Below are 13086 nucleotides of genomic sequence, written 5' to 3' on the forward strand. Positions count from 1 at the left end.
TGCCGTTGCCGTTGCCATGGCGTTCGTGTGCGCACGCAAGAGGCTTACATCTCGTCAGCTTCTGAACACTCCTCCAGAGCCTCGGAGTGGGGTGGGGGGAAGACTGTGTGCAGAGAATCAGGGAGGCTGTGGGGCATGGGAGGGACTCAATCTGGCTCTGGCACCTTGTGCTGATGGAGGCTGGGGGAGAGGGAAGAGGCCTCGCTGTCTCCAAACCGGGACACGTGGACGGAGGCACAGTGCGCCCTTGGGCAGGGGTGGCTGCAAGGCATGCTGGGACCTCAGCAGCACAGGCCAGAGGACCGGGGAGTCAGATGGAGGTCCTGGCACCCGGCCTTCTGCGGGCTCAAGCCTGCGCCTGCCCGGCAGCCCGCTCCCCAGACAGCAGTCCAGGTGATATTTTAAAAACATAAATGACATTGCATCACACCCCCACTCAAGGACCTCTTCAGTGGCCTCCAGTCACCGTTCAAATAGAATCCAAACTCCCTCCCAAGGCCACAGACAGTAGGTTAGACCTATAAATGCAACATCCACGAAGCTGGGACCCACGCCATCCCTTCCCAGTGTTGTGTCATAGCCAGAAAAGCACGGTCCAGCATTCGAGGGCAATGTCCATCTCTTCAAGTCCTTTCACTCTATTTGTCACATACCAGAAAGTTGACACAGTTCATCGATGTGTCCTCCTCCTCGGGAGCTGCCACACCACCTGTGCTCAGCCTCCCCCACACATCCCTGCTTCTCCGCTTCCCCTCTGCCTTCACCTGCTCTGGGAAACCTAAAGATTCCATCTGGTCAGAGGAGGTCGGCCTCGAAGGGCGGGGAAGAAGAGCAGAGCACACGGGCCAGGGCGGCAGCCGGCCAGCAGCCCACGCACGGCAGTAACTTCGGTCCTGTGCATTAGACTGCATTAGACTGTGAGCCACCCCTGCGCACCTGCTCAGGTGACTTCCTACAACTGCCCCAAAGTCACCGTAAATGCACTTTAAATGCTGCTGATTTAACGCTGTGCCTTTAATAAATAAACAAATACAGAGTTCATGACCTGCTGGCATCGCTGTATTCACAGAGTTTCACACGGCTGGCTCATTCTCATCATTCGGGTTTTTGCCCCAAAACTACCTTTTCTTTTCTTCTTAATTTTTTCATTTGTATTTAAATCCGATTAATTAACATAATGGATTATTAGTTTCAGAGGTAGAGGTCGGTGATTCATCAGTCTTATATAAGGCCCAGTGCTCATTCCATCACGTGCCCTCCTTCATGCCCATCACCCAGTGACCCCATCCACGCCCCCAGCAACCCTCAGTTTGTTTCCTGTGATTAAGAGCCTCTTACAATTTGTCTTCCTCCCCGCTTCATCCGATTTTATTTTTCCCTCCCTTCTCTTATGATCCTCTGTTTCGTTTCTTAAATTCCACATATGAGTGAGATCAGATGATCACTGTCTTTCTCCGATTGACTTATTTTGCAAAAGCTGTCTTTTCAGAGGCCTTTCCTGGCCCCTACCTTTCCCCGGAAGAGCCCCTCGCCAGCACAGGGCCCTGTTCTGTAGTGTCTGGAAGGATCTGTCTTAAGCTCCAGCCGTGCGCGTGTAGCGTGAGCGTGTCTCCCTGAGTAGGTCATCGCAGGCACCAGTACCACTGGATAAATGAACTGGTGAGCTGGTGTATTCTGAAATCATGGTGGGGTTTCAGAGCACATCTGGTGGAGAGAGATGTATTCCCTGCCGTGTGACCGTGGGAAAGTCACCTGGCCCGACGTCCCACGCTGTGAACGGGGGATGGTGGTAAGTACCCACTGAAGACAGCCCCGAAGCTTCCCCAGAGGTCCCCGGACAGAACTCACTGGCCTCCCGTGAAGCAGGAATGGTGGACAGCTGGGCTCCCGCGTGGCTGGACTCTGGGGTCACCACTCGCAGTTCCCAGGGATGGGGGAGGCTCTGGGGCCACAGGGCTGGGCAAAGAGACTGCACGGGCTTCGGGACACAGGAGGGGAGGGACTTGTCTGAGAGAGCGGGGCTGGGACTTCCGCTGCCCTCCCTCCTGGCCTGCTCTCCCTCCGCAGCTCTGTTCACAGTGTCCTCCAGCCCCAGGACCAGGGTCTTACTCTGACCGCCCCAGGGACTGCAGCCAGGATGGGACGCAGGGAAGCCGGGAGAGTCGGGGGAGGCCAGGAACCATGGAGAGCCTTGGGGCCTGGCTGGTCCGGAGTGGCCTCCCCTCACGGGATGCCGGCCTTCATCCACCCGCCGCCTCTTGGGCACTGTGTCTCCTGCCTCCTCGCAGGGCTCCTGCCGCCACCGGCCAGCTCGGAGCTCTGGCTCACTCACAACTAGATTTTCTATACCTTCTGCCTACTCATGGCTCCCTCCTACTTCCTCAGGATTCGAGCTCCCTCGGGCCCTGGCAGCCCCTCTGGCCGCAGGGCTTCTTCCTGAGTGTCCTTGAACTCCTGCCACCACCAGCAACTCCAGGACTCTCTCCATGTCTCCCTGTCCAAATTCCTGACACAGGTCAGCTGGCCAAACGCCCTGGCTTGGGCAGCTTTCCGGTGCAGCTGGGTCATCTGCATGGCAGGTCCGCGGGCTTCCTCCGGAATGAGCTGCCCACCCTGCCCAGCTCTCCCTGGCTGGGGCTCTGGCAAGGTCAAGGCCATGAGGCTTTGAGGGTCACCTGTGACAGTTTCCCTGGAAGGGAAGGGTTTTTAGGCACCATGACCATGTGCCTGTCCACCCCCTCTACTTGCCTGACGCTCCAGCCAACACCCCTTACCCCCCCACCCCAGCACCTTTGCTTGTGGTCTTGTTTTCGGCCTGCTGTGCTCCCTACCTGCTGTCTCAGCTCAAACGCCACCTCCTCAATGGGGTCCTCCCAGATCGCCGAGTCGAATGTCACTTCTCCGTATTGGGACCTCTAAATCCCCTTGTCCCACTGTGATGCTTCGACTTTTTGTAACTGTGAGTGTGGTGGAAGAATAATGGCTCCCCCTCCCCCAGATATGTCCACATCCTAATCCCTGGGCCCTGTGAATGCGTGACCTAATGTGGCAAAAGGGATTTTGTAGGTGTGACTTAGTTAAGGACCCAGAGAGGGGCCGATCTCCTCGATTGTCTAGTCGTCTCAGTGTAATTACAGGGTCCCTCTGAAGTGGGGCCAGAGGCCAAGAAGGCATGTCTAGAAGCTGAAAAGCCAAAGAAGCAGTGTTCCCTGAGCCTCCAGAAGGAACCAGCTCTGCCGACAGCCTGACTTGAGCTCATGGGATCCACATCGGACTGCCGGCGGCCAGGCCTGTAAGAAAAGAAGTTTGTGTTGTATTGAAGCCCTACAGGCTGTGGTTTGTTCCCGCAGCCATAGAAAACCCATCCCGGTAGCCGATGTGGGATCATTCCTTTGCTGGGGCAGGAGACTCACCAGAGGGGACTGTATCTTGCACGTCTTTGCACATCTACCTACATTTTTTAAAACATGTGTTCATGACTGCACGGGTCTCTCAGTTCTTAACCGAGCGATCCATCCTGGGCCACCCTCCCTCAACCTCCCCCGGGCTCCTCCCCCCGGACCGGCCCTGGGAGGACGATTTCCTGGAGGAAAGGAAGATTTTCCCCTGGCGTGGCAGCACCACTGCCCCCGTCCATGGATGCCTTCCGCGATATTTTTATAAAGTGATTCTCTTATGCAGCACCGTTCACATCCATTGTAAGGAGCAGAGAGGACACTTCCAGGAAATGTCTGCTCCAATAAAACCACTTTGGCCTCTACCACTGGCCGTCCGACACAGTTTGAGAACTGGCCAGAAAGATAAAATTCACGCTTCTGTGGCTCTTATGCACGGCCACGCAGTCTGGCCTGTCTTCCTCCTGACGCTCGGTGGTTTTTCCCTGTTGCCAAGCCTCGATTCTGGGCCTGCACACCGCCTGGATTCCCTAACATCCAGACGGTTCCAAGTTTAGGAATCTTAGCAACTGCTGCCTCTCTAGCCTGGAGCGACTTGCCCAGTCTGACCCAGCCCTGCTCTTGCTGGACGATTCGACTGTCACCACGTCCTGTAGAAAATGTCCTTCTGCACGTGGAGATCAGGGGATGTGGGTTCCAAGCAGAGGCTGAGAGTCTTGTGGGGTGAGCCTGTGGTCTCCAAGCCAGGCTGTTGCCCTGACGGGAAGCAAGGGGGCCCTAGGGAGACATCCCCTCTTGCTGGAACATTTTTGTTTTTTTGTTTTGTTTTGTTTTGTTTTATAAGTAATCTCCACACCCAACGTGGGGCTTGAACTCACGACCCTGAGATCAAGAGTCACATGCACTGCCAACTGAGCCAGTAGGTGCCCCTCTTGCTGGAACTTCTAAGCTCATGGCTTCTCTCTGTTGCCCCAGCCACGCAGGCCGCTATATAATTTGTGAGCCCAGTACAAAATGAAAACGTGGCGCTCCAGCCAGAGGCAGGAAGTCTACCTCCCTTTCCTGCGGGCCATCACCCCAACCATCGTGGAGAACAACCTCCAAAGGATTAGACAGCTCGGGGACATGTTTGGTGCTTGGATCAGAGAGGGTGCTGTGGGACTACCAGCCAAGGGTGGGGGCAGCCACGACTATGCCCCGCTTGCCAGGGGTGGAAGGCGGCAGCCCTGGGGTGGGTGCAGGAGGGGTGAGGCTGGACAGGACTCAGGACCCTAGGAGGCAAGGAGGCCGGGAGGTGACCAGGGGTGGGGCCAAGGCTCCAAGCCCCCCACCCAGTCTGCTGCATTGTCCCTGGACCTCACTTACAAAACTCAAAGATACAATTAAGAAGAATTTCAAGGGGTTGGGGCACCTGAGTGGCTCAGTCGGTTAAGCGTCTTCAGCTCAGGCCATGATCCCAGGGTCCTGGGCTCGAGCCCCCCATCGGGCTCTCTACTCAGTGGGGAACCTGCTTCTCCCTCTCCTTCTGCCTGCCGCTCTGCCTGCTCGTGCTCTCTCGCACTGTGTCAAATGAATAAATAAAATAAAATCTTAAAAAAAAGAGAGAGAATAATTTCAAGTGGTGTCTGGGTGACTCAGTTGATAAAGCATCAGACTCTTGATTTCGGCTCAGGTCGTGATCTTAGGGTCATGGGATCAAGCCAAGTCAGGCCCTGCCCTGGGTGCGGAGTCTGCTTGAGATTTCTTTCCCTCTCCCTCTGAGTGCATGCTCTCTCTCTCTCTGTCTCTCCATCTCAAAAAAAAAAAAAAAAGAAAAAAAGAAAAAGAAAAAAGAATTTCCAGATGGTGACAGCAGGGTGTCGAACCCCAATCATAAGTCCCCTTCTGAGCACAGGGCGCTGTGTGACTGGACTGGTCACACACCCAGGAAGCCAGCCCTCCAGCCAGTCCCCTGCCCAGACAGGGTGGGCCGGGCCTTCACTGCTTGCCTCCTGTGACCATGGCCCTTCCCATCCATCCGCCCACCAGGCTGGCCGCCGCAGGCCAGGGTCCATGCTCCAGAGGTGCACACGGCAGTCTCTGTGGGGGTTGTCCAGCACATTCTGGGTGCCCACGCTGGTCGCAGGAGAACTCCAGGGAGTCTGTGACCCTGACGGGAAATATTTCTCCTGTCCTGCCCCAGGCTGACCAGACTCCTTGCCCCCCACAGGCCAGCTCCTCTGGGCTGCACCCAGTGCCCCCCCGAGGAACAGCTTGTGACTGCCACGACCGCCACTCCTGATGGGAGCTCCTTCTCATGCCGGCAGGCCCTTCACCCCAGAGGGAGACATTGGGGATTGGAGGTCCGGGCCACTGGCTGGGGAGCGGTGGAGCTGGGCTGCCCCCGAAGCTGCAGACCAGCAGTGCTGAGCCCCCACCGGCACCCACTCCCCCTCCCGCCCCCGCTGGGTGCACAGCCTTCCTGCTGCTATTTCCCCCTGCCATATGCACCCTCACTAAATTTACATTAATCATTCAAAAGAGAAGGAGCCTGAGCTTCTGCACCTCTCATCTGCTTCCTGGGCATTAGGACCTCTGCACGAGGCTTCCTTCAAGGCCGCCGCGGTCCTGGGCCCACTGGCTTGCACTGCCTGCCTATCCTTGGTCTGAAGCGACCTTCTCCCCCTCTCCTCTTTCGGGATGTTTTCCACGTTTAGTAGATATGTGCGCCGTGGCTGGTGTGTTTTGGTATCCAGTTAGTAACTTCTGCTTGCAGGCGCGCAGACCAGAAGGAAGCCACCCCTGCATGCTCCTCTGATCCCTCCTAGGCCTCACCCAGCTAGGGCTCAGTGGCCCTGGTCCGCGGGAGGGGAGGGTCTGCGGGATCCAGAGCTCCGGGAAGCCCAAATTCCTTATCTATTTCCTCCCAGCCAATGCTCTGTCTTAACATAGGACTCCCAGCCTAATACATTTTACAGGCTGCGGTGCTCTGCGGATTGAAGGAGCATTACAGGACGCGACGCGCTGGCAGAGGCTCCGGACATGGCCAACATGTAGAGCGGGGCTCTGGGCGCTGGGCCGCCTGAGCTCAAACCTTCCCCCGGCTCTCAGTCAGCTGCAGGCCGATTGGGCCGCTACCTCTCTGGAGTTCAGGGTCATCTGTCAAAAGGGGGTCACGGGACTCGCGACCTCCAAGGCTGCTCTGAGGTTTAAATGGGTTGAGATCGGCGAAGTTCTTAGAATCAGGCCTGGCACGAGAGCGCTATTCAAATATTTGCTAAGGAAATAAATTCCCTCTTCCCTCCTGAGTTCTAGGCCAATGAGAGAGACGCTGGAGATGCAAATAGTGGCTTTATTAAGGGGGAGACTGAACTTGAGGCCTGACTCACAGCCACAACTGTGCGCCCCAATTGGAACGGAACTTCTCCGCTGCAGGCTGGCCAGCCCTGTCCTATAGGCTCCCTGTGTCGTGAGGCTGTGACCGGAGGGCAGGGCAGTGAGGGAAGGACCAGTGGAACCAAGCCTGGTCAGGCCCCTGCTGGTCAGGCCCCCGTTCCCCACACCCCAAGCAGACAGGAGAGGTGCAGAGAGGCCGGGGCTGTCCTGCCCCTTCCTTCAAACACTGGGGGAGAGGGCAGGGGGTCGATGAGAGAGCATCTGTTACCGCATGCACATCTGGCACGTGTTCGGTTCTTCCCTGCTCACAACAGTCTGACAACGAAGTATCACCATCCCTACTTTTTCAGACAGAACAACTGGGACTCAAAAACTTTAGGTGGGGCGCCTGGCTGGCTCAGTCAAGAGTGTGCACTCTTGATCTCGGGGTCGTGAGTTCAAGCCCCACCTTGAGGGTAGAGATGACTTAAATAAGTAAAACGTAAATGAAAAAAGAAAATCTCAACACATTAGGTGACTTGTCCAGAGGTCCCATGGCTAGGAAGCCACCAAGCCAAGATGTAAGCCCAGCTATTTCGCACTCGGAGGCATGGGCTCTCTCCCCTTCACCATGGCAGCTGTGGTTCCACGGGAGCCACTGGGACATGCTGGTCAGCTATGGCTCTCGGGAGAGTTGGCACAATTTGTTAGCTGTCCCTTTCCTGCGGAAGGGAACACGCTTCGGTGTTGACGCTTGGTCAAGGAGGCAGGCATAACGGGTTCAGATGATGGTGTTTATTGGCCGGTTTCTGTCTTAGGTGCGGGGCCCAGGGATGGGGGAGTCCAGGCTGGGCAGGGGTGTCCTCACGAGGCCCTGCCACTGTGCCCCTGCGAGAAGCAGCCAGGAGCTGAGAGAGACAGTCCCCACCACTGAGCCCACCAGGCCCAGAGTCCCAGCAGCCTTCTGCCTCTGAGATCTGGACACAGTGTGACTGTCACTATTTTGAGGGTGTCAGAGGAAGAGCAGGGGCCAAGAGTAGGACCCCCAAAACTGACAGGTGACACGGTGCCTTGCCCAGCTTAGAGAGAGCACTCCACATAGCAGGGCTGGCTCTGCACGAGGGCAGGGGAGGGGGGGAGCAGTTCTGGCTCATTGGGCACAAGCAATCCAAATGGACTCTGGCTGACTTTAGCACAAAACGAATGTACTGGATGGATATAGATTAGCCTCCACAGTCCAGGGAAGACACAATGACCCAGGCCTGCGCAGGCCAGGAACTGGGGCGGCCCTGGGGGTCCAGGTGGGGATGGAAATAACAGGATGGATTAGAGAACATTTGGCCTGGGAAAGCAACAGGAACTGGTAACGGGGTGGGTAGAGGGGACAGGCAGAAGGAGGACTTGGGGAGGGGGCTATGAGGAGGCCCAGGCTCCAGGAGCAAGGACAGCCTGCTAGGAATGGGGGGCTTCCATCTGGGGGAACTGTGAGCTCAATGTGCCTGTTGGACCCCAGTCTGGAGTCTGGGCAGAGGCCCGGCCCAAGGTCCAGGTTTGGGGGTCATCAGCACAGGGTGACTGTGGAAAAATGAAGGTGTGAAGGGACAGCAGGGACATTGCCTGGAGGGGAGAGGAGATGGGCATGGGCCCTTCCTCTCCCCAGCAGGTGACCCTGTGGTCTACATGGGCCTGTGGCACAGCTGGTACCTTCTCTGCCCTTCCACGGTACGTGGCCTAGCATCGAGCACATGGTAGGTACTCAATGAACACCTGCAGCTTGATGTATCAATTGGAAGGAGACAGCTGGATGCAGAAGCTGCTCCCATGTGTCAGGCCTCAAGGACGACCCAGAACACATCACCCACAGAGCTGCATGGGGCCGTTCTAAGTCACACTTTCTGCCTCCTGACCCTTTAAGGCAAACAAGTGTGTTCATCTGAACCAGAGTCCCCGACTTGGCATCCCCGTGGATAGAAAAGAAACACAGGATGACACATCCCGCCCGCTCCCAAATGCTATGTTCTGCCCAGAGATACAAACATATCCACATATTTAAATGCAGGCCGCCCACTTGCCTGGAAGGGGGTGGATCCCAGGGTGACAAGTACACGCGGTCCTGGCCGGGTTGACATGGAAGTCTTTCCCCGAAACCTGTCACTCTCGGACACGTTGGTCCGCCACCATCCTAGCTCAGCGCCCTTTGTTTGATGCCCTGTCAGGTCTGTGTCTGCAGGCCTGCCCCTCGCAGGTGCGCCTGGGGCCCTGCTCTGATCTGCACCAACCTCAGTTGGTTCGCGACACCGAGGAGCTGGCGGGTTGGTTGTGTGTCCTCGAGATCTGCCTGCTGCCGCACGGCCGTCTGCTGGAGGTGGGGGTTTCCTAAAGCGTTGTTTTAAAGCCGGCACAGCGATGTGTTTGTTGAGCCTCGCTGCTGGCTTTGCAATTCGTGTGAGAGCCAGGCTTCGTCCTGGCCCCGGAGAGCTCCGGTGGGGACCGCCGATAGCCTGCCACAGGCTAAATGTCAGCCTCTTGTGAATTCGCAGGACTTCAGAGCTCAAGGGGCCACCCGGGAGCTCACCTAAGTCCTCTGTCCTTCCACAGAGCAGGGGCGCCAGGCTGAGCAGGGCGACGTGACAGAAGAGGCAGCTCTGGGTCCCCAGCTGTGTGGTCTTTCCTGAGAGGCGAGTGAGAAGCCACGTTGACTTTCACCGGGAGCCAGACCGCTGCCTCCCTTTGGGGCTGGCCGAGGTCCCAGCTCTTTTCCTGTCCCTGAGGCATAGGTGGCATTTCCACCCGGCTGAGTCACCAGGGTTTTTTCCAGGTGGAGATGGTAATTACCAACCAAGCAGAGCCCAGAGCTCCTTTGTTGCCCGTGGAGGCGGCTCTGGGCTGCCAATTTAGGCCCAAGGCTCTCTGTGTAGATATGTGTCCTCAAAGCCCGTTTGTGGAACGAGCAGAGAGTCCTGGTCACTCTCCCCGACACACGAGATGAGCTACAAACTACAGGTCCGTATTGGGGGCGGTGACCGCGGCACTCGTGCCCTCCTGCATCAGACCCAGGGCCCCTATCAGATGAGCATCCGTGCAGGAGATGCGCTGTGAACAAGACGCCCGCTCTTTCCTAGGCAGATGCTGCTTATTCCTTGTAACGGCCGCATGATCCCCGTTGTAAACACGAAGGAACTCAATTTTAGGGAGCTTAGGCCACTCTGTTCCTTACCCTAAGGAGTTTACCATGCAGGCAAGTCAAGAAATACAAAACCACAGCCAGAGGGTCAAAGGCAACACGCTGTACATAATCACGGGGAGAAAGGAGTACATAGGGAAACCTTCATTCAGTCGTTCAACAAACACTGGATTTAGCATGAGGTAATCCCCGTTCTTGGCTGGGTTCTGCCCAGAACTCCTGTGTCCCACACACCTCTGGTGCTGATTTGCTGATGCCCTGGGTGAGGCACTTCCTTGCCTCGGTTTCCCCCTTACGGTGACCACGCTGGCTGCCGACACTGTTAACAAGGATGCTGCGGGAAGGAGGAGATGCCAACCTCGGAGTGTGGGTTCCCGAGGGAGGGGGTGCAGGCCTTTCCCCTGTAATTTATTTCCAGCTCCGGTGCTTGTGAACTCCTCCCAATCCTCCTGCTGAAGTGTGTGCAATGTCTGTGGGTTGTCACACGCATTAATTATCTGTTGAAGGTTATAAAGTACCCCTCGCTTTGGCTAGATCACTTTAAAGAAAAGAGCTTTATCAACGTCGCCATTAAATGCAATCGCAGAGAGTGGAGAAGATGGAAAGGAAAATCGCTCAAGCCAAAGAATAAATGACATTTCAGAAAACGCAGAACAAGTGGATATGAAGACTAATTGGAACTTAAAGTGACGACACGACCAATGACATAGTCGCGGATTCTGGGTTGCTTCGGGCAAGAAAGGGGGACGGTACACACGGAGCCATACAAGAGGCCCTGGGGCAGGGTGCAAAAGGTTTGATCCTGGGCAGTGTCTTAACCCTTCTGTGCCTCCGTTTTCTCATTCATGAAATGGGACAATATTCACACTGAACCGGAAAGTGATAATAAGAGAATACAACTTCATACGCCTGGCATCTACCAGGTGCTCACAAATCACAGCTGTCATCACGGAGAGCCAACGGTGGAGGAAGCGAGAGGTGGGCATGGAATTCGCAGGTGCTCAGAACGCATTTCATTTCGTTGGACTAAAATGAAGCTTTGTTTTAAATGTCCCTGTCTCATTGTTTCCAGACTGTATGTCATCTCACCATGCAGCACATAGACCGTGCAATGCTGGTAAATATAACAGGCTCCCGCGGGGGGGGGGGGGGGCTGATTTGTGGCGTGTGCCAGTCTCCATGGGGTGCATATTCCCACCGTGGCTGATTTCAAGCTGCCAGCCTGCCCTCACTGAACACAGTCAGGAAGAGACGTCGGCGGCTCGTCATGTCATTTCCGTGGATTTCTGCTGTAAAGATACAACAGACGAGAGCATAGATGATGGCAGTATGTAGTAAAGCCATCAGGAAATGATGAGTTTGGGATATTTATTACCTTTGTTCTTTTAAAGATTTTATTTATTCATTTGAGAGAGAGAGAGAGCAGGGGGAGGGGCAGAGGGAGAGGGAGAAGCTGACTCCCCTCTGAGTAGGGAGACCAATGCAGGGATCCATCCCAGGACCCTCCTGGCTTGTGGTGAGGATCAAAGTGACACCATAAAGATGAAAGTAGCCCTGCCTCTGGTTTCATTTCCTACCGCAAGGTTGTCATTTTTTTTTTTTAAAGAACACAAATCAGATATTACTTCCTGCTTGAAACCCTCCCCAGGCTGCCTGCGGCCTAAACAACAAAGGCCAGGCTCCTAAGGATGCCTGAAGAAGCCCCTGGACAAGTGCATTTTTGCCCCTTCCACTTGGTGTCCTGGGTCTGCTCAGCTGCCCTTGGCCTGGTGACTCCCAGATCCCCGGGGTCCTCCTCTTCTTTCTGCAGCCCAGGGACCAGCACGCAGGCCCCACATCTGTCTACCTCCAGCCACCTCCCACAGCCTCTTTCAGGCCGTTTTCCAGGATCCAATCTAAGTACAGCCCAGCATTAGCTGTGATGCCACGGAACACATCCCTGAGCCTCACTCTCCTGTGTGCAGAGGGGCCCAGGACACCTAACTCCTCGGGGTGGGCAGGAAGCCTGGCGAAGACACGCGCGAGGACTCGGGCCAGGCCCCAGCCCACTGCGGGGCGCGACCCTGCGGGTTCCGAGGCTGGGGCTGCCCTGCAGGGCGGAGGGCTAGGGAGGCCCTGCAAAAGGGCCACGTCCGGGCTGTGGGGGAAGGGCAGCGGGTGGGAGGGCTTCCCCGAGGTCGGTCCAGCCCCGCCAGCGCAGAGTGCCACCAGTGGGACCCCAGGGACCTCAGTTCGGCGGTCCGCCCCTCCCGGCCTCCGCCGAGGCTCCCCCAGACCCGGCCACCACATGCGCGCTCAGTCCCTTGCCGTCCTGAATGAGAGGCGCGACTGTCCGGCGCGGTCTCCGGAGCGGAGCCCCAGGGCTTGCAAGGCAAGCGCGGGCCGCCAAGCGCATGCCGGGTCCTCCCGGCGGGGGGGGGGGGGGGGGGGGGGGGGGGGCGGAAGCTCGGCGCGGGGACGCGGCCGGGCGCGCGCCGTGGCGGGGAAGCGCTCCTCAGCCGGTCGCCGCGCATGCGCGGCCCGCGGCGACGCAGCACGACCCGAGAGCGCAACCCCGCCGCTGCCGCCGCCGCCGCCGGGCCGGGACCGCTGTGCGCCTGCGGCGTGAGGCGTTGGAGGGAGCGCCGCCCGTCGATTCGCGGCGCCGCCTCGCAGTGGTCTGCCCTCGCCTCCTGGTGTCCCGCGCGGTCCGAGTGAGTGCGGGAACGGGGCGGGGGCCGGGATGCGGGCGGGTGGGCCGGCTCCTGGAGCTGCGGGTTGGCAGGGCCGCGGCCCGCGGGCGGAGGGCCGAGCGGGGCCAACCAGCCGGTCCGCGCGGCGGATGCGGCGGAGACGGACCCCTGCCGCGCGCCGCTGGGGAGGCCGAGGATGTGGGGAGGCCGGAGAAGTGGGGAGGACGAGGGAGGGGCCCGGGGAGGACGGCGCTGTGGGGAGGATCGGGGCGCGGGCGTGTCGGGAGATGTGGGGCGGACTGGGGGTCTCCGGGAGGACGGAGATGTGGGGAGGTCGGCGGGGGGACAGGAGAGGCCAGGGAAGGGGGACGAGGGGACGGGTTCTGGGAGAACGGCGATGGGTGGAGGACGGACTTGTGGGGAGGTCGGCGTGCTCCGGCAGGCCAGGGGACGAGGGGAGCCCGGGGGCTCGGGTAAACGG

At 57.8% G+C, this 13086-nt stretch overlaps 1 protein-coding gene and 1 long non-coding RNA gene across 6 annotated transcripts in view; one reads left to right on the top strand and one right to left on the bottom strand.

The window, feature by feature from the left end:
* Nucleotides 1-13086, bottom strand: part of LOC130543845 (uncharacterized) — a 407309-nt gene that overhangs the window by 160073 nt on the left and 234150 nt on the right. The gene's annotated exons all lie outside the window — the stretch shown is intronic.
* Nucleotides 12480-13086, top strand: part of LOC125281973 (uncharacterized) — a 59651-nt gene continuing 59044 nt past the window's right edge. The window contains exon 1 of the long non-coding RNA XR_007189058.2: nt 12480-12626. This is a non-coding gene — a long non-coding RNA (uncharacterized LOC125281973). The remainder of the gene's footprint in view (nt 12627-13086) is intronic.

The sequence above is a fragment of the Ursus arctos genome, unplaced genomic scaffold, assembly GCF_023065955.2.
Source record: "Ursus arctos isolate Adak ecotype North America unplaced genomic scaffold, UrsArc2.0 scaffold_16, whole genome shotgun sequence".
In the NCBI taxonomy this organism is placed as follows: Eukaryota; Metazoa; Chordata; class Mammalia; order Carnivora; family Ursidae; genus Ursus; species Ursus arctos.